General features: G+C 41.1%; 1 long non-coding RNA gene across 1 annotated transcript in view; it reads right to left on the bottom strand.

The window, feature by feature from the left end:
• The window catches only part of LOC116663061, a 53,651-nt gene extending 30,204 nt beyond the window's left edge, over nt 1-23,447 (bottom strand). The window contains exons 1-2 of the long non-coding RNA XR_004319115.1: nt 23,174-23,447; nt 19,691-19,818 (exon numbers count right to left, since the gene is read on the bottom strand). This is a non-coding gene — a long non-coding RNA (uncharacterized LOC116663061). The remainder of the gene's footprint in view (nt 1-19,690; nt 19,819-23,173) is intronic.
• Between the last annotated feature and the right edge of the window lie 2,744 nt (nt 23,448-26,191).

Raw genomic sequence — 26,191 nt, 5'->3', positions numbered from 1 at the left:
CAAGTGCACATTTAAAGGGCCTCAGCAAAAATCAAAGTGGAATAACATGGAGTGGTCAAACTGCTCATCAGTCGAATTGGACATGAAAATAGACTAATGCAAATTTTCCCCCAAGTATATAATTCAAGGCTATAGGCCACACCCTCATTCCAGAAAGGGGTTCCCTTGTACTAGCAATAAGTCACTGCAGAAATGGAAGCTGCGAGAGCATTTGAAACCCCAAATTATCCAACATTTGTTTGTTCCTATGACTGGTTTCACCACAATACCTCTTAACAGAACTACTAATAAAGAGGAGAAATCATGCCCCATCTTTCCTCCCCTCCTGCCTCTGCCTTCTGGGCGCCTTGAGAGCCAGCTGGCAATAGCCAGAAGAAGAATGAAGAATGAAGGGAGCGAATAATCCCTGCACTTCAACTTTCAGTTGTTACACACTGTCAGATTCTGACAAAGGGTCAGAGTCGTGCCCAAGGCTTGAACAACCTGGGATGCCTGTTCCCAGGGCTCTGTATTCCCAGTCCTGGACCCCCTGCTCAGGAAGCTTCCCCATACAGCCTCTCTACCTAAGAACCAGGCTACCAGAGGTGGCTGGGTCCAACACCCATCAGCATCACTGAGTGTCATACACACCTGGACACTGCTGAATGTGACCCTGAGTAGCCATATTACCACTGGGATGCAAAAAGCAAGCTGCACTGCACTTTTCAATGGAAATGCTCCTATTTGATCTGTATCTGTACAGACTGCTTTTTCTACAAGCCTGTCACTGTATGTGATGTCTCTATTACACACACACAGCCTCTGGCACCATGGACGAGGTTTAATCCCTGCCCAAAATCAAAATGTGCCAGAGCAGATCAAAATATGAAGCAGTGCTTAAGTCGAGGTGAAGAGCAATTCACAGGTACAGACATCTAACTTAACTCTTCCTTTGCTTCTACGGCTAATTTTCAATTGGACTGTAGCAATCTAATTGGATGCCACATCACCACCCTCTCCTCCCTGCTCCTCAAAGCCATTATCAACACCTAGAATCACCAGATTCTACTACATCACACAATGCTAGTCATTGGATTCTAGCAGAGAGGCAATGCAAACACCACAGGGTATCTTCCATTTCCAAACAGAGCCCAGGGAAAGCATCGTTCCACCGTCAGGCACTCCCCACGATCCCGAGGTGGTTCATATGCAACCCAGTTGGAAAGTGGCACTTTCCAGTCTAGAGCAGCTGCTCCACTGAAACTCCCACCGAGAAGGTTGCCTCGGCTGAAAGCCAATTTTCTATGGCAGTGCCCACAGATTAATAAAACATGTGCAAAGAGACAGTCCTCCAAATAATCAGCCTTCCTATTCCAGATCTTGGGAAGTCATGCCTGATCCAAGCCCGTCTGCAAACTTGGCTCCTTCACCAGCCCAGGTGCGAGCAAATAAGGTCTTCTGTTATAAATTTCAAGTGCCTTTCTTAAAGCACAGGTAAGAAACATGGGACAGAGTAACTTGTCCTAGCTCTTACCAGGATGCAAACGTGCTTCTCCCTCTGACCCAGAAAGCATCCATGGAGTGGCCATAAAGCTCCCAATTAACATAAGTCCACAGTAGGAGGAGGGTGGGAGCAAGGACAGACGTTACAGCCGCTTGAGCCCGTATTTGAGGAGGCGTGAGAAAGAGGACTGGTAACAGACCTTGCTGGGATTGATTCTTACAGCTGTTTAAAGAATGATGCGGTTCTCATTACAAAAGTAATCAGTGTTCACTGTAGAAATACAGACAAGCATGGCAAGAAAGGTAAATTAGCAGTAATCCACTTTCCAAAAGTAAGCACTGTTAAGATTTTAGTGCAATTCCTCCATTCCACGTTAGTGTGTGTGTATTTTTTGTTGTGAGTACTATTTTGTAACTGACATTTTTACTTATAAAATTGTTATATAAATATTTGTGTACATTTTTTAAAGGTCACATGTATGAGTACTAAAAAACAGCTAACATTTATTGAGCCAGGAATCTTACTGCATTAAAGGTAAACTGAGGCACAATAGACATTTTAAGAGTTGAACAAAAGTCTATTCAAATTCCGCAGCGCCAACCTGAAAGTAGTTAGTAGCGCTCCACTGACAGGAGCTCGGGGAGAAGCAAATAAAGTGCTGAAGCGAAGTAAGAAAATTATTGATTGGCTGAAGCTTACAGCCTAGCTGGCTATCTGTGACTGGTTTCCCTTAGCATTTTGATTTCATAACTTTGAGGCATTTACAGGCTTAGACTTTGATTTGCTTACATAGGCACAATGGCATAAGAACCAGGTCAGCCGAATGGCCTCCTTCTTTAATTAATTAGTATTCACTTACTCTTCACAAGGGCTCTCTGAGTTAGATATACTACATTTCACCCTTTTATAAAAGAGGAAACAGAGATGTAGAGATAAGCTCTGATGCCCCATCAGCTCCTCCTCCTCCGCTATACCATCCTCACAGCAACAGTGAAAAGACAGTTTCCAGGTGCCTTCTCAACTCTCTGAACACCAGCTAGACCAGACCAGAAACAACAGGTCACCACAAAGGTCTTCCAAGGCCATCTCTGCCAGCGCAGAGCAGGTAAGTCTGCCACACAGACCTCGGGCTACCAACTTCTGCCCCCTGACACTTTCCTGCCCTGCTTCCACCCTGGGTTGGACCAGGACTCGGTTTTATTATGAATTTGGGAGACACAGGGTACCATTTTCTGTGCAGTGTTCCCTCTGTATCATTTTGAAGCCAGAGTTCATGGCCTTGCCAGGACCAGAAATCACATTCACCATATCTTCTCTTGTTTGTACCACCTCTTAATAAACAAGTGATTGAATCTTGTTCTCTCCTGCTTTTTGTCTCTTGTTTTGAATTATTTTTCACACTGTTTTAGTTACTGCTTCTGTCTTTGCAAGACAGTATTTGTTCTCCGTTCTTCTCTTGTTCCCTTTGTTCAATGCACCTCTCCCACACCCCACCCAGGTCTCCTCCACTAACTCGTGGGTTCTGGGCTTCACTTTCTGTAGATATCATGCTGGTAGAGAAGCTTCCCTTCCTTTTCCCCTGGGTCTAGCATGATCATTCAAGGCTGCTTCTGGCACACGAAGGAGTCAATGGCACCAAAATTGACAAATCCCAGCTTCATATAATAAAGAGACAGAAACCATCTCATCCCATACCTAGCTGCTGCCACACACAAGCACTTTGTGTTTCTCTGCACTCTTCCTTGGTGATTTCCAGCTCCCACAGTTCCTCATACAACCAAAACCTCCATGATGTTGCTAATGCTACAGGTACCACCTGAAGGCAGCTCTCTTAGCTTTCTGACAAAGGCCGAGGTGTTCCGGAGACATTTCACTGCAATCCAACCTGCTACCTAGAAACCAGGCTGCTTAATATCACTTGTCACCAATAAGTCAGGGTTAGGAGTCAGAATACTGCAAGCATTTTAGGGTGAGGTGGGAGAGAGGAGCAGTCTGAAATTCAATTCATTTTGCTTCTGGGCTGGCTCTCCAGTAAGACTTTAAGGAAGCATTTGTTTTGCAGTCTGATTATATTCCCATATCCCTCCAGTGTCTCCAGCACCTCCTTTTTCTTCTCTGTGCCCTGCTGACCCCCTAGTTTGCACACAGACACACACACACATGAAAATAGACACCCAAGATTCCAAGGTTTTTGAAACGTACTCACTGATAGGAATTAAGTGCTGATTATAACAAGTCTTTCTGTGTATTTGTTTTTCATTTTTACCATAATAGAAAATAAAGAAGAGAATTAAAGATAGGTGGCACATATCATGAGGACAAACCCTACATATCTGCTGAGACCTGACCACTGAACATCTCCTCAGAGGACTGGGCAGGGCAGCCCTGATGAGACTGGTCCCCACAGGGTGGCTGCTTTAGGGTCCCAAGTTGTTGGCAGCACCACCTGAAAACAATGAACGAACCCAGACTTCGTGCTGTGGCTACCCGCTGGGTGTGCTTTCTAGAAGCAGAGCCAATCCTGACCCATCCTCTAAGGGTAACACTGGAGGGCTATCGCACAGACAAAGGTGTTGCACTCAGGAGTAAAGGGGCTCCCGTTCGAACAGCGTAAGATCAAAAGCGTGTGGCTGCTTTATCTCAACTCAGTCTCTCACTGGAAGCTAAATGGCAGGGGTGCAACTCTGCTTTGCACTGAGCTAGGAAAGAGCTGGTGAGATTTTCTCAGGGATGACAGAAGCATGCAAAAATATGTCAGGATACACATATCTTACTTAAGACTGAGTGCACAGGATTAAGACAAAAGTCTATGGAAAAATGAGAAGAATCATTGATTTGGGATGATCTCAAGCAGGTAGGAGTGAGAATCACAGTTTTAAATAGCTGCCACCAGCTATAAAAATAAGTGAACTGTAAATTCTTCTGACTGGAGGTTTCCTAAAACAGCCGAGATAGAAATATTCCTAAAATCCAAATGAAGGGAAAGTCACTCAAATAAATACTTCTTAAGGTAATCGATGCATTAAGAGGAAGCATTTGCAGACGAAAAGCCACATAATACACAGAGGTTGCATCCTGACAGGATAGTTGTTAAAAGAATCCATTTGTGGATTTCAATATTCAGGGTCAGTAATTTCTCAGAAAAAAGGTTAATGGAAACAAAACAGAATTCAGAGCACATTCTCCCAACCAGCATGTAGAAATATAAGCAAAAATACACCCTTAGCATATCGTCAGCTAATAGAATGTAAAATTGTTGCAACATTCTATTTAGTAGAATTTGCCATCAATACAATGGAGAACAGAGGGAGGCCAGATGTTGGGGGGCATTTGTGTGATTTGGCAGGGGAACTAAATGACCTCTGGTCACTTCTAGCCTGAGGCTGCAATGATTCAATATCTGAAGGCAGAAAGGATGGATGGGAATAAACCAAGTGGTGACTGGATGGACCAGAAGAAATTTTCTCAAATCAGCTTCTAGTCCCAGAAGCTGCTCTGAAAATATTAGAAATATGTCACAGACTCAGAGAAATTATAGTAAGTTGACCGAGAATGAAGCCATAAAAGCTAATGGCTGTGGTCTAATCTTCCTTCCTGGAAAGAGGAAAATCTGAAATGGGCAGCAATGTGTTAGAAAGGTTGGGATAGTGGGAGTCTGGTCTGGGTTTCAGGGTCTAGAGCAGCAATGTCCTTTGGAACATCACAGCCAGAGCAAGAGAAGGATCAAGCTAAGGAAGATGTCAAGAGAGTGTCCAGAAACTCAGACAGGACCCAGGAACTTTGTATGAGAGGTTTGGAACCGGATGAATGAGCAAACGTGAGGCTGAAGTGAATCCTTTTGGAAGGGGATGTCAAAGCTATCCCAGTTCAAATGACTTTTGAAAAATACACCGCTGCATGTAAAAGACCACAAAGATAACCACACGAGCCAGACACAGCAAGTAGCGTGTGTCCTTTGGCTGAGGGTGGTGCATGGTCCAGGCAGGTCATGAATGGCTTTTATCAAGGCCTCACTCTCTCGACTCAGAGCTAGTGTTGTGCATGTAACACATTATTTACTCTTCACAGCAACTCTCCATCCTTATCAAACCTCTCAGTTAGAGAAATAGTATTTATGGAGGATTGGTAGATTGTAAATTGTATATGTCAATTAAACTAGACAATGAGGGAGCTATACTACAAGGAATGTCTGGAGTTACATGATGCTTTCCCACCCTTCTCTACCTCCAGCTCTAACTGAACAGCACTGTGGTACCACCCACCAGCTGACACTGAATGAAGCAGTCATGTGAAAAGTATCATTGTGCTTAATGTAAGAATAATACCTATTACATTACACAGTATCCTCTTCATGAGTCCTCAGGTGACATAATTCCTGATCTTAGTGCCATTATAACTAAGAATTATTATGGCTCTCCTAGCACTTGGCATGTGTTATGTTGTAGACACTAGATTATGCAACTGATCCTGTTTCCTTACTAGCACTGGCTGCTAGGAAGCTCCAGGCCAGATTTGTGACCCAACTCAAGACATGCTATTACCCTCACTTCACTCCATTCTTCCTTGATTCACTTTTGAAATTAGTTATGTTTTATCTTTTTTATCCTACAAAATTGTGTATATTGTTTAAAATCCTTTGTGTACAAGATCAGGTATAAACACATACATACACACATTTATATGTACAGATCTAAAAGTGCTACAGCCAAATTATAAAAATGGTGCAGGTACTAAGGCTTTCTTTCATGTAGATAAAATTGTCCTCTGTTAAAATTATGTCTTATTAAAATTTATAAGTAACCGACTTTTCCTGTTTCACATTTTTATTGAGGAAATCCATTTTCAACTTCCCAGAAACCTGTATTTCTTTAGTCCTCCTGGAGGAACCAAGCATTCTAATTTATATGGAACAACTTCTCCATCTATTGGCACAATTTAACATTGGAAATAGTATCTCAAAATCAAATGTTCCCTTGTTATCCTATGGAAATTTTTCCCCCACTAAGAATCTCAAAAAGTTGCCACTGTCAGTAATTAAATGCATCTCCCCTGTTTTAAGCTCTTTGCCTTTAGGAGCTAATAAACCCATGGAAATTAAATTTATGGCACTATCACTGGGCTGAGAGGCTTCCTGGACCACAATCCCTATCTCCTAAAGGAAGTCAAGCTAAATTTTCCAGAATAAGATATAAAAGAATGAAGAAGTATTATGTATAGACTTAATCTAAACCAACTTAGGATGTGATAATTATTTTTAAAATGTATTTAAAGACAGTGAAATACTGGACATGACAACATTTCAATCCTCATTTGTTTGTTAGTTTTTCTCTTGCAGAAGCAGGTAATTAGGTTTATTTTTAGTGGAGGTACTGGGGATCGAACCCAGGACCTCATGCATGCTGAGCACGCACCCTACCACTGAGCTATACCCTGCCTGCCCCCACCATTTGTTACAGCTTGTAAGTGACAAAACACATGGACATCCAAAAGGGTCAGTGAATTTTATAAGTATGTATCATAAACTAATCCTGAATATTGAGACAGAACCAGTCTTACCATTCCTCACCCACCAACAAATCTCCAACTTCAAATGTCATTCCCTGAAGCTAACAAAGCAATCCCACTTTCTCATAAATAAAATACATCATCCTTAATTTTTTTAAACATAAGATGTTTTCAAAATGCCTGTGATGTTGCAATCCCTATATGACTATACAGCTGCACTGAATTTATTTGTAGGTACATCTCTTATATTATTACTCTGTAGATCTGAGCTTAAAAGCCAACCCTTCCACTTATATAAGTTGTGCAGCCTTGAGCAAGTTACTTTACCTTTGGAACCTTCTTTCCTCATGTATACATGAAAATAATACTAATTACCTTGTAGGACTATTGTGAGGATTTAATAAAATATTTTTGAAATACCTAGAACTCAGTAAAAATACAATAAATAGTAGATTTTAGTAATAGTTATAATTGTTGTAGAAAAAAAAAAAGCTTTGTTAGGTTTTTCCCATCAGTCCCTTCACCTCCCAATCCTTCAGAAATTTAATCTCTGGTCTGAAGAAAGATTTTAAGAGGACCTAAAAGCAGAAAGGTTCATAAACAACAAGAAATAAGACACTTAATGAAACCTCTGAAATTTCAGACAGAAAGAAGAAAATGGGATCAAAAGAAAAAATAATAAGGATTCGAACAGAAGTCAATGAAATTGAAAATAGTAAGTCAATAGAGAAAATCAACAAAACGCAAAGTTGGTCCTCTGGAAAAAAAATCAATAAAATTTTGATAAGCCTCTAACCAGACTAACTAAGCAAAAAGGAGAGAAGACATAAATTACTAATATCAGAAATGAAAGAGGGGACGTCACTATAGCTCTCATGGACACTGAAAACATAATAAAGGAATACTATGAACCTCTATGTCCACAAATTTGATAACCTACGTGATACAAACCAATTCTGCAAATGACAATATCTGCCAAAACTCACACAAAAAGAAGTAGACAACCTGAACATGCCTACAAAGGAAAGTAAACACATAATTAATAACCTTCCAAAACAGAAAGCGTAAGACTCAGATGCGTTCACTGGTGAATTCCACTGAACACTTAAGGAAGAAATTTTCCCAATTGTCTACAATCTCTTTCACAAGATAAAAGCAGAGGAAATACTTCCTAACTCATTCTACAAGGCCAGCATTATCCTAAAAGAAAACCAGACAAAGACATTCAAGAAAACTACAGATCAATATCTCTCATGAACATAGATGCAAAAATCCTCAACAAAATATTAGCAAAAGAAACTCAACAATGCATTAAAGAAAAAGAAGTGGTACACCACAACCAAGTGAGAACTACCCCAGGTATGCACAGCTCGTTCAGCATTTGAAAATCAGTGAATGCAACCCATCACATCAACAGACTAAAGAAGAAAAATCACATGAGCATATCAACATATGAAAACAAAGCATTTTTTCACAAAGCAAAGTCCAACACTCATTCAGGATAAAAACTCTTAGCAAATAAGGAACAGACAGGAACTTCCTCAAGTTGATGAAGAGCATCTACAGAAAAGCCTATAGCTAACCTAAAACTTAATAATGAAAAACTCAAAGATTTCCCCCTAAGATTAGGAACAAGGTAAGGATGTCCCTCCTCCACTGCTTTTAACACCTTATTGGAAGTTTTAGCTAATTCAATAAGACAAGGAAAGGAAATAAAAGGCATACAGATTGGGAAGGAAGAAGTAAAACTCTCTGTTTGCTGAAGACAGGACTGTCTATGCAGAAAACCCAAAAGAACCAACAACAACAAAAGAAATTCTAACACTAATAAGCCATAACAGCAAAGTTGCAGGAAACAAAACTAAAATATAGAAGTCAATCAATTCCCTATATACCAGCAATGAACAAGTGGAATTTGAAATTTAAAACAAATTACTATTTACATTAACACCCAAAAAAATGAAATGCCTAGGTTTAAATCTAACAAAATATGAACAGTGATGAGAGAAATTAAAGAAGAACAAAATAAATGGAGAGATATTCCATGTTCATGGATAGTAAGATTCAATATTGTCAAAGTGTCAATCTTTCCCAACTTGATCTATAGATTCAACACAATCCCAGTCAAAATCTTAGCAAGACATTTTGTGGCTATCAAGAAGCTGATTTTAAAGTTAATACAGAGGGACAAAAGACTCAATAATAGCCAATTCAGTATTAAAGGACTGACTACTTGACTACTTGACTTCAAGACTTGCTATGAAACTACAGTAATCAAGACAGTATGGTAGTAGTGAAAGAATAGACAAATAGATCAATTGAACAGAACAGAGAAACCAGAAATAGACCCATATAAATATAGTCAATTGATATTTGACAAAGGAACAAAGGCAATACAGTAGAGCAAAGATAGTCTTTCAACAAATGGTGCTGAAACAGCTAGATATTCAAAAGCAGAAAAAAAAAATCTAAGCACAGACCCTTCACAAAAATTAATTCAAAATGGATCACAGACCTAAATGTTAAATAAAAGCTATAAAACTCCTAGAAGATAACATAGGAGAAAACCTAGATGACCTTAAGCATGGCAATGACTTTTTACATACAACACTAAAGGCCTGATCCATGAAAGAAAGAATTGAGAAGCTGGACTTCATTAAAATTAAAAACTTTTGCTCTGTAAAAGTTAATGTCAAGAAAATGAGAAGACAAGCCACACACTAAGAGAAAATATTTGCAAAAGACACATCTGACAAAGGACTGTAATCCAAAATACACAAAGAATACTTAAAACTCAACAATAAGAAAACAATAAGAAACAATCTGATTAAAAATGGGCAAAAGACCTGAACAGACACATCACCAAAGAAGATATACAGATGGCAAGTAAACACATGAAAAGATGTTCAATATCATAGGTCACTAGGGAATTGCAAACTTAACAAAAAATGAGATACCACTATATACCTTTTAAAATGACTAAAATCTAGAACACAAACAACATCAAATGCTGGAGAGGATGTGGAGCAATAGAAACTCCTATCGACTGTGGGTAGGATTGTAAAATGCTACAGCCACTTTGGAAGCCAATTGGCAATTTCTTACAAAACTAAACATATTATTATCACACAATTCAGCAACTGCACTTCCTTGATATTTACCCAAATGAATTAAAAACTTATGTCCACACAAAAACTTGCATGCAGATGTTTAAAGCAGCTTTAGTCGTTACTGCCAAAACTTAGAAGTAACCAAGTTATCCTTAAATAAACTATGGTATTCCAGACAATAGAATGTTACTCAGCACAAAAAAGAAATGAGCTTTAGAACCATGAGAAGACATGGAAGAATCTTAAATACAAATTAGTTAGTGAAACAGTGAGTACAGAGGGTACCTAGGAACTCTGTACCTCCCACTCAATTTTGCTGTGAACCTAAAGTGGCTCTAAAAAATAAAGTGTTAATTTCTTTTTAAGTTCCTGGTAGTTTCTCTGACAGGTAATAATAAAATATAAAAGATACTTTCATATGTGTTATGTGCTGTCAAGGAAGTAAAGAGGGATGTGACAGAATGTGACAGGTGGGGGGGAATCTCAGTTTTTTTCTTTCTTGCTTTGTGCCTTTAGTGTCATGTCTATGAAATCTATGCCTAACCCACATAAATATTTTCTCCTATGTTTTCCTCTGAAACTTTTACAGTCTTTTTAGATTTAAGGATATGATCTATTTTGAGTAATTTTTACTATGATTTGAGGTATGGGTTGAAGTTGATTTTCTTATATATGGATATCTAATTATTCTTACCTTTTTTCCACTAAATTGCACTTGCATCTTTGTTGAAAATCAATTGTCTTTGAAAAAAGATACATAAATATATGTATATGCATGTCTATTTCCAGACTCTCTAGTCTCTTGCACTGATTTACGTGTCTGTTCTTTTGCCAGTACTACATTATCTTAATTAAAATAGTTTCAGAATAAATCTTGAAATCAGGCACAGTGAATGCTTCAGCTTGATTCTTCTTTTTCAAAATGTTATAGATATTCTATTTCATTTGCTTTTTCATCATAGAAAATTTTAGAATCAGCTTATCAACTTCTACAAAACAAAATTCCTGCTGGATTTGATTGGTACTGCATCAAATCTACAGTTCAAATTGGAAAGAACTGACATCCTAACCGGTTATATTGAGACCTCAAATCCATGAACACTGTATGGCTCTCCATTTACTGAGTTACGCCTTGATTTCATTCATCAGTGTTTTGTAGTTTTCAGCATACAGATCCCACATGTATTTTTTGAGATTTATGCCTAAGTATTACATAATTTTGTGCTATTATAAGTAGTACTGATCTTTAACTTTAATTCCCAATTGTTTGTTGCTAATATGTAAAAATACAACTGAATTTTATATATTGACCTGGTATCCTAAAATCCTGCTAAACTTATTTGTTAGTTCTACTAATCTTTTTGTAAATTCTTTAGGATTCTCCTCATAGTCATTCATGTCACCTACAAATAGAATACAGCTATTTCTTTCCAGATCTGCATGCCTCTTTCCTGGCTTATTTCACTGGCTTGGATCTGTAACAAAACTGAATAGAAGTAATGACAGTAGACATCCTTGTCTTGTTTCTGTTCTTACAGGGAAAGCAGTCTTTTATCATTAAGCATGATGTTAGCTGTAGGTTTGTTGAACCTGCCCTTTATCAGGCTGAGGAAGTTCCCTTCTGTTCCTAGTTTGCTGAAGTTTTTATTATGAATGGATGTTGAATTTTTTCAGATGATTTTTCTCCATCTATTGAGGCAAATATAGTTTTTCTCAGTCTGTTGATACAGTGAATTACAGTGGTTAATCTTCAAATGTTGATCACCCTTGCTTTTCTAAGATAAATATCTTTTTTTCAGGATATACAATCCTTTTTATATATTGATAAATTTGACTGACTAATATTTTGTTGAGGATTTACCTGTTCTGAACATTTCATACAAATGGAATCACACAATATGTGGTCTTTTGTCACTGGCTTCTTTCATTTAGCATGACGTTTTCGAGATTCATCCACAGTATAACATGTATCAATACTTCATTCCTTTTTATATTCCAAACAATATCCCATTAAATGGATATATCACTTTTTGTTTATACATTCATCAGTTGATGGACATTTGTGTTGTTTCTACTTTTGGCCACCATAAATAATGCTTCCATAAACATTCATGTGTAAATTTTTATATAGACATATGTTTTCATTTCATATCTCTTGGGTATATACCTTGCAGCAAAACTACTGGGTCATAATGGTAAGTATGTCTAATATTTTGAGAAATTTCCAAACTGTTTTCAAGGTGTTTGCACTACTGTATACTCCCACCAGCAATGTATGAAGGTTCCAATTTCTCCACATCCTCATCAATACTTGTTATTGTCTGTATTTTTAAAGTATGGTTGGTTTTTAAATGTTTCTGCTTTAAATGCCATATATTTATACCATGCAGCCCCATTTATTTCCAAGAGAATCTTTTATATGGTTTGTTTAATTATAGCAAGGTCAATAAACACATAATCAGTTAGTGAAATAGTATAAAATTCAAATATAAATGTCTATAATTGGTGTTAAATAAATAAAATTTTCTACTCCAAAATGGTTTTTAAAAATAATCTCAAGGGTTGAGATCAGTGGGTCACTGGAGAACATCTTCCTGATGAACTAGTCAGATCCAAATTCATGATGACAAAAAATAAATTCTCCAACCCTTATTAATATTTATACTTTTTTCTCAAAGAGCTAAATAATGTTTTCTAGCTGTATCAAGGTATAATTGACAAATAAAAATTGTATCTATTTAAGTTATACAGTGAGATGATCTGACATATGTATATAGAGAAATTATTACCATTATTACCACAATCAAGTTAATTAACACATCTAACACCACGTAGTTACTCTTTTTTTTGTGTGGTGAAAACACTTAAGACCTACTCTCTTAGCAAATAAAACAATAAGACATTGATTAAACAAACTAAAGAAGACATAAATAAATGGGAAAATATCCCACATCTATGTATTGGAAGAATTAATACTGTTAAAATGTCCGTACTACCAAAAGTAAGCCATAGATTCAATACAATCCTCATCAAAATTCCAATGGCATTTTTCACAGAAATGGAAAAAGCAATTCTAAAATTAACATGGAACCACAAAAAACTCCAAATAGCCAAAGCAATCTTGAGAAAGAACAATGCTGGAGGTATCATATTTCCTGATTTCAAACTATATTACAAAGCTATAGTAATCTAAACAGTATGGTACTGGCTAATATTACACTTTGAAAATATCAAGTGTTTAGCTTTGCCCTCATCTCCTTAATAGCATAAAACAACCATCTCAGTGCTTTACATTTTCAAATCACCCATGTCAACAATTATTTTTCTCCCCAAGATTCCTGCTATTGAAATGTGTGGCTTCTGGTTTCAACTATAATTTTGATCAAAGCTATATCAGGAATATTTTGGTCTTATAATTACATTTACAAATTAATATTTAAGAAATATACATTTTTAACAAATACTGATTATCAATTTCTCCCATCAAGTTAACACACACACAAAAATGATAACATCAAGCATTGTGAAGGATCAAAAGACAGTTATTCTGCCTCAAAAGGTGGAAATTTAAACTAATACAAGTTTTCCAGAGGATAATATGGAAACATATTTTTTAAATTTTAAGAATGTGTATACCCTTCAGCCCAACTATTCTTCTAGGAATTTGTGCAAAGGAAATCATTAGAAATGTAGTCAAAATTTTATGCATAAGGGGGATATAGCTCAGTAGTAGAGTGCATGCTTAGCATGCACAAGGTCCTGGGTTCAACCCCAGTATCTCTATTAAAAAAAATTTTATGCATAAAAATGTTCATCTTTATAAAAGGAAAATAAGGAAATTATTACATAGCTAAAGATGGGGGATGCTCAATTGTTAAATAAAATACAATCTATTTGTGTGATGCACTATTATGCAGGAGTACAAAAATCATGTTTTCAATTAACTTTTAATGGCCCTAGAAAATTTTTTGTCATTGTGTTTTGACAAAAATGCAATACATAAAACTTCCTGCTATGTGTTGCCCGCTTATTGAGATAAGACAGAGACCAACAGAACAAAATACATTACCAGTGATAAGTTATTCATGGGTGGTGGAGATTATGGGCAGTTTTTATGGAGTGTGTGTGTGTGTGTGTGTGTGCACGCATACATGTGCACATGGGTATATTTTCAAAGTTTTCTGCAGTGAACGTGTTTTACTTTTATAATGATAATTAAAGTAATGTACAGAAATGTTCTTAATTTCACCTCTGTCTAAAATCACTTTTTTATTTTACTGCACAGCCATAAATGTCTTCTTCAAGAATACCTCATTTTGCTTTCTCCAAAAGCTGCAAAAACAACTTAGATAATGAGCAGTTTATCTGCAGTAATAACATATTGGCTCCACTTAGGGAACCAGCTCACAGAACTTTTCCCTATGGCAAAACAAAAATGTCATACACGGAGGCATTACAATGTTTATGCTAACTCTGGCATTTTACATGCTTGAGCTCATTATTATTCTCATTAATTTTGTGATTGTTAATAGCCCTGCTATTTATATGGTGACTTAACCTTTACAGATTTCAATCAAAGATTTCAAAACTCAGCGGAGAATATGTCTAGAATGTAAGAGGATGTATCTGTGAGTGATTTTCCCCAGTAGGGAGCATATTTAGATCTTCGATATACTTAAATGACTGGGACACCTAGCTAGAGAGAAGTCAAGAAACAATTATTTTCATCAGCAAAGATACAAAATTTTTAAATGATTAGTTGATTTTCGTAAAAATATATATGAATGTTGAAATTACATGTGAAATGAAAACAACCTACAAGGCTATTTTCTAGATGTTCACTTTTATATAGCTAATCTTAAAATAAGCAAGGAAAAAAACCTTTTTTTAACAAAGATCCTTATTTTACAGCAAAAGCTGTTCTAGGCTTAAATCTGAGCAGGATAAATTTTAAATTTCCAAGGGATAAAAATACAGAAGATTCCACTGTTCACTTTTGCCTACAGGCCATCTTGCATAATCATTTTATCCTTGGTCACAGAGCTATCCATTAGTCTGTGACATCAGTTATGTTTCTGTAGAGTTGTGAAGTGTTTTACAAGCATCATTAAAGCCATTATGTATAATAAGCCTAAAAGCAGTAAGAACTATTATATCTTCCATCTTTTCCTATACTTTACAATAGTTTATAAAGCATGATAATTATCCATTGTTTAAAAGAACCAGCTGATGGTAAAAATCTACAAGTCTGACAAAATATCCTGTTGCTGGTGCCATGGTGAAAAGGCACTTGGTGGTGGAGATGCTTCACAGTTCTACCACACCTACGGAGATGCTACCTGCGGGGTTTTTTAATTGCTTCCTCTCAGCTCCAAATCCATCCTTTTTGCACTGTGTTTTGATGATGGGGCGGGGACTCTCAGACCACCTTTCTGCTTGGTCGGGTGGTTCTAAGTTGGGATGTGTTACTAGGGGCACCAGAGGGAGGACAAAAGGACATGCTCCTTCCTGTCTGTTTCCTGGGGGCTTCCTGCCTGCTTGCAGCTCCCGGGAGTCAGCCCTGCAGCGCTTCACCCTGCGGGAGCAGTATCTGTCCAGGGCACCAGCCAAATTCAGTCTTCAGTGTCCTCCACACGTGGAAACCCCTGTCTCCCACAGAGACAGCAGGATCAGCTGGCTCTCTCCTCCTTCAAGGTCTGGGTCCCAGGCCCACAGGGCTCCCCATTTCAAACTCAGAAGCACCCACCAGTCCAGCAGCAGCACCTCCTAAGAGGTCTGAGTTGTGGCTCCATAGGTCCTCTCTGCTATGTGTCCTCAGCTGAGGGCTGGAAGCAGCTTCCCACAACTGCTACCTTTTTGATACCTTAAAGTTCTCTTTTTATCTTCAGCAACTGATAGCACTACATCTAGCCAACAAGTCATATATTAAATTCTTTTGGTTCAAAAAACTAGTGTGGTTTCTGTTTCCAAATTTGACCTTGTCTTAGTCAGTTTGGGCTGCTATTACAAGTTACCATAGATGGAATGCCTGAAACAACAAACATTTATTTCTCAGTTCTGGAGGCTAAAAGTCCAAGATGAAGGTGCTAGCGTGTTCGGGTTCTGGTGAGAGTCCTCTTCTGGGTTGCAGAAGAAGTTACAGGGGCTAATACTGTATCTTCACAAGGCAAAAAGAAACCTAGCTAGCTCTCTGGTCTCTTCCTATAAGGGCACTACTCCCTTTCATGAGGGCTCCACCTTCATGACCTAATCATCTCCCAAAGACACCCCCTCCCCCCCACTTCAAACACCATCACATGGGGACGGGTAAAGATTTCAACACAGCAATTTGGGGTGAGGACACTAACATTCAGTCCATTGCAGAACCTAACTGATACAGAAAAGAATTTGGCAATATCTAATAAAAATGACATGGATTTATCCTTTGACCCATCAATACCACTTCCAGTACTCTATGCAAAAAGATATATGGTCTAAGAGTTTGAAGTGCTACTTATAATGAATACTAGAGAAAAAAATGTCTACCAACGGTACACACACATAATAGGGTATTATAAACTCATATAAAGGAATGGTAAAACGCATTGTATACTAACTGCTATGCAGTGATCTCCATGATATGTGGTTAGGCAAAAAAAATAAAAATCAAGAGGAAGAAAAATGTGTTGAATGATGCTATTTGTCTAAGAAAGAGAAGAATAAGAACATAGTCATATACTCACTTTTGTTAAATTCAATTGATTAATAACAAAACTAAAAAATACAGAGTACCTATTGGAGGTAGGAAGGAATAGGTTGAAGAAGACTGAGATAGAAGCTAGACTTCTCTGGCCATACTTTGCTTTACAGATTTGACTTTTTAAAGGTTTTGGTGAACAATTCCAACATTTGGGTGTGTGTGTGGGGTGGGGGTCACCACACGCACAAGCAGTTCTTCAACACCAGCTGGGTGTCCTACAAATCAACTGAACTCAGACTCTATCCAGACACTGCATCAGACCCCACAGATTAAGGGCTCCATCCTACAATACTGCCTCCCCCAGCTTCAGACACCATCACAAGGCCAGGTTATCACCTATGCTTCTGAAAAACCAGCAATAGATTGGAGGTTCCAACAATCCCTTCTTTGGGTTCAATTAATTTGCTAGAGCAGCTCACAGAACTCAGAGGAACATTTTACTTACTAGATCACCAGTTTATAATGCAAAGTTGTAACTCAGGAGCAGCCAGATGGAAATGATGCACAGGAAAGGGCACTGGGAAAGGGCATGGAGCTTCCATTCCCCTTTCCAGGTGCACCACTCTGCCCAAATCTCCACGTGTTCACCAGCCTGGAAGCTCTTCAAACCCTGACCTTCTGGGGTTTTATGGAGGCTTCATTATATACACAGGATTGACTAAATCACTGGCTGTGACAGATTCAACCTCCAGCCACTCACCACTCCCTAGAGATCAGGGGTGGGACTGAAAGCTCCAACTATAATCACAAGGTGGGCTCCTCTGGCAACCAGTCCCCATCCTTGGGTGCTCTCCAGGAGCCACCTCATTAACAAAACAAAAGACACTTTTAAGCTCTCATCCTCAGGAAATTCCAAGGGTATTAGGAGCTCTGCCAGAAACAAAGACCAAATATATATTTCTTACTACAAATCACAGTATCACAACTTTGAAACCATAAAAATAATTTCCATAATCATAAATAAAATTAAAGTTTTTTAAATGATGTATTTTATAAACAAACAAAGACTCTATCCACTGAAAAGGCACTGTTTCTACAAAGACCAATGCAACAGCAATGAGGACCCCTAGTGCCCAGACGATGCCTCTGGGTACCATTTCCCACTAATGGGGATCAGGGCTTTTTTGAGAAATGGCAGATTCTAGATCTCGAGAAGAAAATATACAAATTGAGTAAGGAACCCCTTAGACCGGAAAACAAGGCTACAACCCAGGATGGCTGGATTATGTCAAAAGGACTCAGGAGTCCACTTGAAGAGATTCTATTAGAATATCTTCATTTGCAAACCCTAGTGATTAATCAGTCTAGGCTCTGATCATCAATGCCTGCTCACATTCACCCAGAAAAAGTGACAATCAGATATGATGTACCTCCTGATAAAAGTGCACAACATCATCGATGAAGTATTCTCATGCAAAACATGGAAGCATAATCTAATCAAGCTTCAAGATACATGGGTCTATTTGCAGGGGACAGAAGAACGTATTAAATGACATCATGGAGATGCAATTAGCAAAATCCAGATGGTAGAACACAAACAATTATTTCCTCAACAAACTATAAGGAAAAAAATAGAGTGTACATCTGTAAATTAACAAAGAAAAGATTATGGCCCTGATTTAAACAAACAAGTTATTTTAAAAACGTTGTAAGACTGTTGGGAAAATCTGAGCACAGAAGGGATATTTTATATTTGGGAATTATTTTTAACTTTGTTGTGTGATGATACTGCAGTTACATTTTTAAAACAAAATCTGTAATACATGAAATTGTACAAAATCAGGTATTTGCTTCACAATTATCAGGCGTGAGGAAGAACTGAGTGAGGATATAGAAGAAAGAATACTGCCCAAGACTTTATAATTATAGAGTGACATGGAGGGGCTCAGAAGGATGTAATACACATACTGAGTTTGTGCTGCAAACAAGGAACACTGAGTTTGGGGATCTACCATGTTTATGGGAAGCGTAAGTAAGAAAGCCTGCACTTTGAACCTACCTGCACCCATGACTCAGACTCGACAATTTTTAATTCTTAGATGATATTGTTTCCTCACTCAATTCCCTCCACCCCACCCAATAATTTTGAAGCCAACGTCTCACTTTCTATAACTCAACACTCAAAGCTGCTCACTGTAAACAGCAGCCTGAGGAATGGCGTGGGTAAAGTGCAGTCAGGAGCTTGCGTTCCTGCCACACCCAGCAAGAGTGTGCAGGGATGCTCAGGGCACATGGCAGTCACCTTCCCCATCACTCCATCTGTTGTCCCCACGTCCTGGCTTCCGGCAAACTTTTGCAGAAGTATGCCACTCTGCTGGCCACTCTGATTCATTTGAACAACGAAGGCTAGAACTGAATCTGTTCAATTGGTCTTATACAGCATTTAATTAAGGCTACTACCAACTGGACTCCAAATAACAAGATGAAGGTAACGTGCAGTACTGACTTCAAATATGCCAGCCAGTCAGGATGTGGCCTAGTCTAAGGCCAGTCCATTATCCATTACCACCCACGCAAGGGAGTTTACACTGACCTGCTGGTCTTTGGTGTCGGTGCCTGATAATTACAGAAAGCAACAGATGGGCCAGAAAACCACCTCCATCCCCAATGGAGAGAGATTCTATGGCCCACTTCCAGCCACACGCAAACATAAAACCCAAACAGGCACAGGTAATTCCTACCAGGATTTCTCATTAAATTTGATTTGGATCAGCCTTACATTGGTTTGGCTAAGTCACACGGTCAGTGTCACTGAGTGGTTGTAGCCCCCTTTTCCATACATGGCATAAATCAAGACCTCTCAAGCACCACAGAAGCATGTAAATGTATGTCAGAATGAAATGAGGTTCATACCTGTTTAAAGGGGGTCCATGTCGAGGGCTGCTATTGATGGCATCAGGTACAGGAGAACAATTCAGGGTCAGACATGTCCACAGAATGTCAGCTGCAGTTGCCACTTGACTCCAGTGGCAGTGTTGGACCTAGGCGACAAAGAGACTATTAATCGCCTCCACCCTTGTATATCTTGGGTCTAAAGTGTCCCCACCTCAGGTGCCAGGGTTGTTTAACGTATGAGTCTGTAGTCTTCCAAGTAGCAAATCAGATAGCAGACCAGGCAGCTGAATCATTGGCAATACCCCAAGAGTCAGTAAAAAATACTCATTATCAAATCATTTTCTGGAAAAAAAAGATATTAACTCAGTAGCAGCAGCCTCGGAACGGTGACAGTTCTGCTCCCGATTTCCAGCACCTCCATCTCCAGGATGGGGAGCATCTTTGTCTGTGTGCACTTCAAGTACATGGCTGCAGCAAAGATCTACCATCAGGGAGAATAAAATAAATGAACAGGTGTTCACCAATCTGTGGACATGCTAGGGTGAATAGGGCCCTGAAAATAAGTGAATAGGTATTCTAGACCATCTAGTAATAAAGCTCCCTCCCTGAACATTTAAGTTGCTCTTTTCTGCAAAGAATCAATGACTTCTAACCTCAGAGTATCCAAAGATTTCACTTAGATAAAATTATACTTGATGGCATAGAGTGTAAACCCCCAGCTCTGGAGTTGGACCAGCCTTTGTTCAAGCCCCAGCATCACCATTTACGAGTTACGTGATCTGAAGCAAGGTATATAAACACTCTGACTCTCAGTCTCCTTATCAGTGAAATGGCAACAACATCATCAGTCTGGAAGTGTTGTTGTGAAGATTCAATGGGACATTTCATCACGTTGAGCTGTTATGGGGAACACTGCTTAATTGTAAAGCAGGTGTCTAGAGGATCCTGGTTCCTGGGGAGGCAGCTCAGGAATTCAGGCACTTAGGTGATAAGACAGAGCGCAAAAAATTAAGACAGGCAGGGAAGGGGGTGGCAGTTGGATATTTGTGCGAGGCCAAGATAAGCCTAAAAACTGCCTTTCCTTGTTACGAATGGAGCATTTTTAAAAAGAGGAACAGAAAACATTTATTTCAAACTTCCTCTGCCATGAGGAAGATGTACAGCCAGTGATGCACTTAGGCATTCCAGAGTCCTCTCCAACAGGAAGTTCAGGAGGGACCACCTTTACTTCATTCATTGTCATACAGTTATCTCCCCTCTGGGTCACGCTAGAGAACACTAAACAGCACGCAGGCCAGCAAAGTAGGGGACAGAAAGAAACACACAGTAAGTTAATCAACAGATGTACTGAGCACCTTCTGGGCTCCAGGCTCTGAGTTAGGGGTGATGAACAAACCGACATGGTCCCCGGTTCATGGAGTAAGTATTTTCAGGAGCAGCTCCCTGATGGCAATCTGTGGACATGCTCAGGCAGCATCTCCTGTAGTATTTAGATTCCTTGGACTCTAAGCACAGATCCCACCCCTGACCTACTGAATCAGACATTCTAGGAAGTGGGGACTCAGGAGACTGTATTTTTAATAAGTGCCCTCTAGTGATTCTAAGAAACACCCAGTTTGGGAACCACCACCGGTGTTTCTCAATGCGTGGTGAGACCCTCACACTCAGCGTCTCTAAGAGTGCAGTATAGGAATGTGTGTCTTCAGTGAACCTCGAGGCTTGAGAACCGCTATGCTAGGCTGCCCTTCTCTTACACTTCTTCCTTTCTATTAGATATTATGTATGCAAGTGCATTATGAATTATAAAGCATGATACAAAGTTCATGGGCTCTAGTTTTTAGGATGGCCCAGTTTATACAAGTAACTGAAGTCAGTGTGGAGCATAATGAGGCATTGCTCAGAGCTTAACATGTCTCCGACCAAATCCTCATGATTCTTTTTATAGTCACAGAAGCTTCTGGCAGTTAAGGCTAATAGAACAGTACTATTACCTCTCTGAAGGCCCTTCCTCCTGCCACTGGCCCCTGCAGCAGACCCACGGTGCCTGAGCAGTTACCACCCCTGGGTGGCTTCCTCTCAGAAGGGCCTTAAAGTCTACCCACTCTTCTGGACCACTTGCAGAATCTTTTGATCATGACAGAACTATGTATCAGGTGAACCTTGTATGAGCAAAGTGATACCGTTCAAACCTCCTTAAATGTTTAGCTCTCTCAATACACCATGAAATCCAAACTCAGGATGTGGGATTCAGGATGAGGAACCAACGATGGGTTGGTAGGGCAGACAGATGGCTAGAGTAGATCTGCACTGCCACTGTACACCTGAAGAATGTCCAGTGCCTTGGGAACACCCAGGTGGTGATGCCCCAGGAGCGGCTGTCACCAACGGTGTGGAGATCTGAGAGTGTTAAGGTCAAGGACAGAGACAGAGCGGGCTTCAGCTGCAGGTGGCAAGGGGTTCATGTAGAGAAAAAATAAACAAAGAAGAACCCATGCGTGTGTGGAGTTACGTGTAAGATGAGAGGAGGAAAAGTACAGTGAAAAAGCCTAAGAAAGAGGGATCAAAGAGACAAGAGGCGAATCATGAGAGCGGAGGGCTCAAAAGCCAAAAGGAGGTTAAAATTTCAACGAAAGATTTGTCGCCAGTGCCAAATACCACAGAGCAGTGAGCAAGGGCAAGAACAGAAGAGAGGACACTGGATGTGCAAATCACTGGTGATATTTCCAAGAGCAAAAGAGCAGAGTGATGTGGGAACTATTTCCTTCATGCTTCTGGCCAGAGTGTTTACCAATAAATCAATTCCTTTTATAGCTTGGATTTAATTCTTTTCTGTCAAGGATTATCACTTCTCATTTTATACATATGTTATCACTCAACACTAAGAAATTCTGCTTTCCGAAGGGCTGCCTCAGAAGAATCAAAATTTAGCTGGATGTGTTTTCTCTCTACCCCTCAGCCTTCCCTGCACTCCCCCTAACTTCTCAGGGGACCCCAGTGTTACTATTTTTCAGGGTTTGTGGTGACCCTCTGGCAGTGGGGGCACTCAAGGAGTTTGTTCACTGAATGTGAGTGGAAGGACTTTAGGAAGTGGGTGGAAAGAAAGTCTTCTCCTACATTGCAAGTGTAGTAAATAGCTTCTTCAAAACTAAATATAACCGTTTATATTTAAACATTAAATATAACTAAGGTGGCCTACAGTGTAGTATGATGAGAAAAGCGTGGGCTTGGGAATCAGACAAGCCTAAAAATGGAAGCCCTGTTAGCAATATTTCATGCCTGCAAAATAGGATCATCTCCCTCACTTCATGGGGCAACTGGAAGAGCTGAACTAAATAATTTATATAAAGATCCAGAGGGCTCTGAACAGAGCAGGGCTGTGGTAACTGGCAGCAGTCGGTATCAGTATTAGCTATTAGTTATTTGTCTTATAAGCTGCTTATTCAGATACTCGAGACAGAAAACTACAATAACTCGCCATCTGAATTGGGCAGGAAAACTCACCTTTCATCTAGAAAGGTCTCAGCACTCACATTTGCTTGAGCGGGCACAACTCCAAACAACCTATCAAAAGCAGGTGAGATGAAGGCCTACTCAGTGCCAACTCGGCCATTTCTGACTTCTGACGGGTGAACAGTCTTCAATTAGGAAGTGTTGTTACACGTTAAAAAAAAAAATTAAACACGTGAACTCTGCACTCGTAACCGTGGGAGCGGTGGGGTCCGGTCAGCTCGCTCGGCTCTCCTCACAGGGAATTAGGGGGCAGCGGGGAGGCAGGGGAGGTGGCCGCACGTACCGGGGTGTCAGATAGTGAAGCCTCCACCGTGACGGGCCAGTCACTTTTACAAGCAGCATTTCTTCCCCGCCCCTCCGGCTCATTTCCTAGAGCGCGAGCTGAGCGGTCACCTTCCACGCCCCAGAGGGAGCGCGTCGCAGGCCCCGGGCCGCGGGGAGGACCGGCCCGAGGCGGCGTCGGGCGGCTTCCGGCGGCTGACCCCGAGCTGCTCCCTCCCGCCCGCAGACCTCGCCCCGCCCCCTCGGCCGCGGCCCCTGGCGGCTCGGGCCCAGCGCCCCCGCCCCCCGCCCGGCCCCACCCCGGCTCCGCCCCTCGGCCGGTGGACCCCAGGGCGACAGTGTGGGAGGAGCGCGGAGGCGGCGGCTGGAGCCGAGCAGCGCACGGGAGCGCGCCCCGCAGCCTGCTTCCCGGCCTCCGGTCAGAGCCCGCCGTGCAGTCCGCGGTGAGTACGACGCGGCCCGGCCGACGTCCCCGGGCCGGATGGTCGACCGCCCAGGCCCCGGCGGGGTGGGTGCCAGTCCGCCGCTCCCCCCCGGCACCTTCCTGGAGCCGGGCTGCCGTGCACAGGACAGCCCGGGACCGGGCGGAGGGGGCGTCCAGGGAAGGCCGAGGGGAGAGTCGGGGACTAGTTTCCGAGAACCGAATCCTCCGCCCTGTCTCCAGTCTGTGCTGCGCCGAGGACAGGGTCCGGGGACTGGAAACGGCTCTCCTTTGCCGAGCCTGTGCCGGCCGCCGGGGCAGCCCTCCCTGAGGCTGTTCGGGGCGGCTGACCTGGGAGTCCTCACCCCGAGGAGGGCGTGCGGGCCTCACCCGGGAGTCCTCGCCGGCCCGGGGGTGGCCAGATAAGAGAAATCCTCAGTGGTGGGGACAGATCGGGAATCCACAGCAAGTGGCAAGGGGAAAATGGGGTGAGGGGGAAGGGACCCTGGGTAGGAGGTTTGGGCACAGAGCCCATACTAATAGATTCAGAGATCAGGAAGGAGCACGCGCTGCCTTTCCTCACTCAGCCAGCACATCAGAAGGGCACTTCTCTCCTGCAGCATACGTAACACTCCTCACCTGTGTGTGTGTGTGTGTGTGTGTTGTGTGTGGGGAGGGGGGAGGGAGAGAGTGTGTGTGTGTGTGTGTGTGTGTGTGTGTGTGTGTGTTGCGGGGATGGGGGTTAGGAGTCGGGGACAAACTTTTGGGAAGCCTCAGGAATCCCTTTACGCTCTTAAAAGTTAGTACACTAAGGAGCTTTTTGTGTGTGTGTAGGGGGGATTATCTGTTTGAATATTTACCATGTATAACTAAAACTCAGAAGTTTTTTCTGTATGTAGTAATTCACTTAAAAATAATGGTGGACCTATTATACATTAACATATTTTTGTGAAAATAACCATACTTTTCAAAACAGAATGTTACTGACTGGCACTGTATTCTATTTTTTGCAGATCTCTTTTAATGTCAGGTTTAATAGACAGCAGCTAGATTCTCGTATCTGCTTCTGCATTCAGTCTGTTGCAGTATTACATGTCAGACAGCCTCTGAAAAACTCTACCGTATACCTCTGAAAACGTGAGAGTGAAAATGGCAAAGAGCACCTTGCCATTATGAAACTGGTTTTGACCTTGTGGGTCCCTAGAGTCCCCTGTCCCACACTTTGAGAACCACTGTTGTGGGAAATGCTTCAGAGGCTTAAGTGACTGGGCCTATTTCTTGTTTGTGATTCTTCCTGTGAATGGGAGCCACCCCATGCACCGGTGGTGTTAACATCTAGTAGTTGTGAGCAAGCTTGACCTCACTCTGGAAACCAAGTGATAGGTCCCATTTAAGAGATGGTGAGCCCAGCTGGCCTCTTGAAAACCAGCAAGGCTCTCAGATGCCTTTGGTTGTTTCCGTGCCTGCAGAGCTGAGCTGTGTGTGCACCCAGGTCGCAGCAGTGATGTGGCACACAGGACCTGTGTGTTCAGAGAGATGCCCGTGGGGAGCCCATGCCGTGGGGGGGGTCGGAGCAGGGGCAGGGGGGAGGGTTGTTGTAGGAGCATTTCCAAGTGGTGGAGAAGCGATTTCCAGAAGAACTGGGAGGCATGTTTTGGCCTTCGTCTCGTCCATGTTCATTTCTGTTTGTGGTTGTGCAGCCTTGAGTTTATTGGACTAGGACTCCCCAGTCTTGGGGCTCTTTCCCTTTCCACTTTCAGAGGGGTGTGTCCCTGTGAATGGCCCTTCCTCAGCCCCTGCCAGAACCCAGTGTCCCGCATGCTGGTGTCTGGTAGGTGGGATCCCTCACTGTATCGTTTCCTTCGCTTCTTGTTCTGTCAACACAAGTCCCAGCTAGAAATGACATACAAACATAACCTGATGAAGGTTTGCAAGACAGACATACCAAACTATTAACAGTAGCCGGTTCTGGGCAGTGGAGTCTGGTGGAAGGCAGGCAGGCAGGGAATTTGTACTTGTTCTTTGTAATACCGTATTTCTGCCTGGCCTGCAGCATTCCTGCGTTGCTTTTACAACCTGAAAACAGACAAACTAAAATCCCAAAAACCTATACTTTGTAAAGGAAGATAGGATTATTTCTCTGGGAAGAATGGTGGTTAACCACTCCCTCAGCTCCAGTAAAACAAATTAATTGTCACATCACGTTTCTGAACTAGTATATATGATACTAGTATCTATTAATTCAAAATAATATTGAGAGAGAGAGCCCTCTCAGATCAAAACATTTTACTGAATAGCATTGTTTC

This window comes from Camelus ferus, chromosome 4, assembly GCF_009834535.1.
Source record: "Camelus ferus isolate YT-003-E chromosome 4, BCGSAC_Cfer_1.0, whole genome shotgun sequence".
NCBI lineage: Eukaryota > Metazoa > Chordata > Mammalia > Artiodactyla > Camelidae > Camelus > Camelus ferus.
Note: the sequence above shows the minus strand (reverse complement) of the source record. Positions and strands in the feature narration are given on the sequence as shown.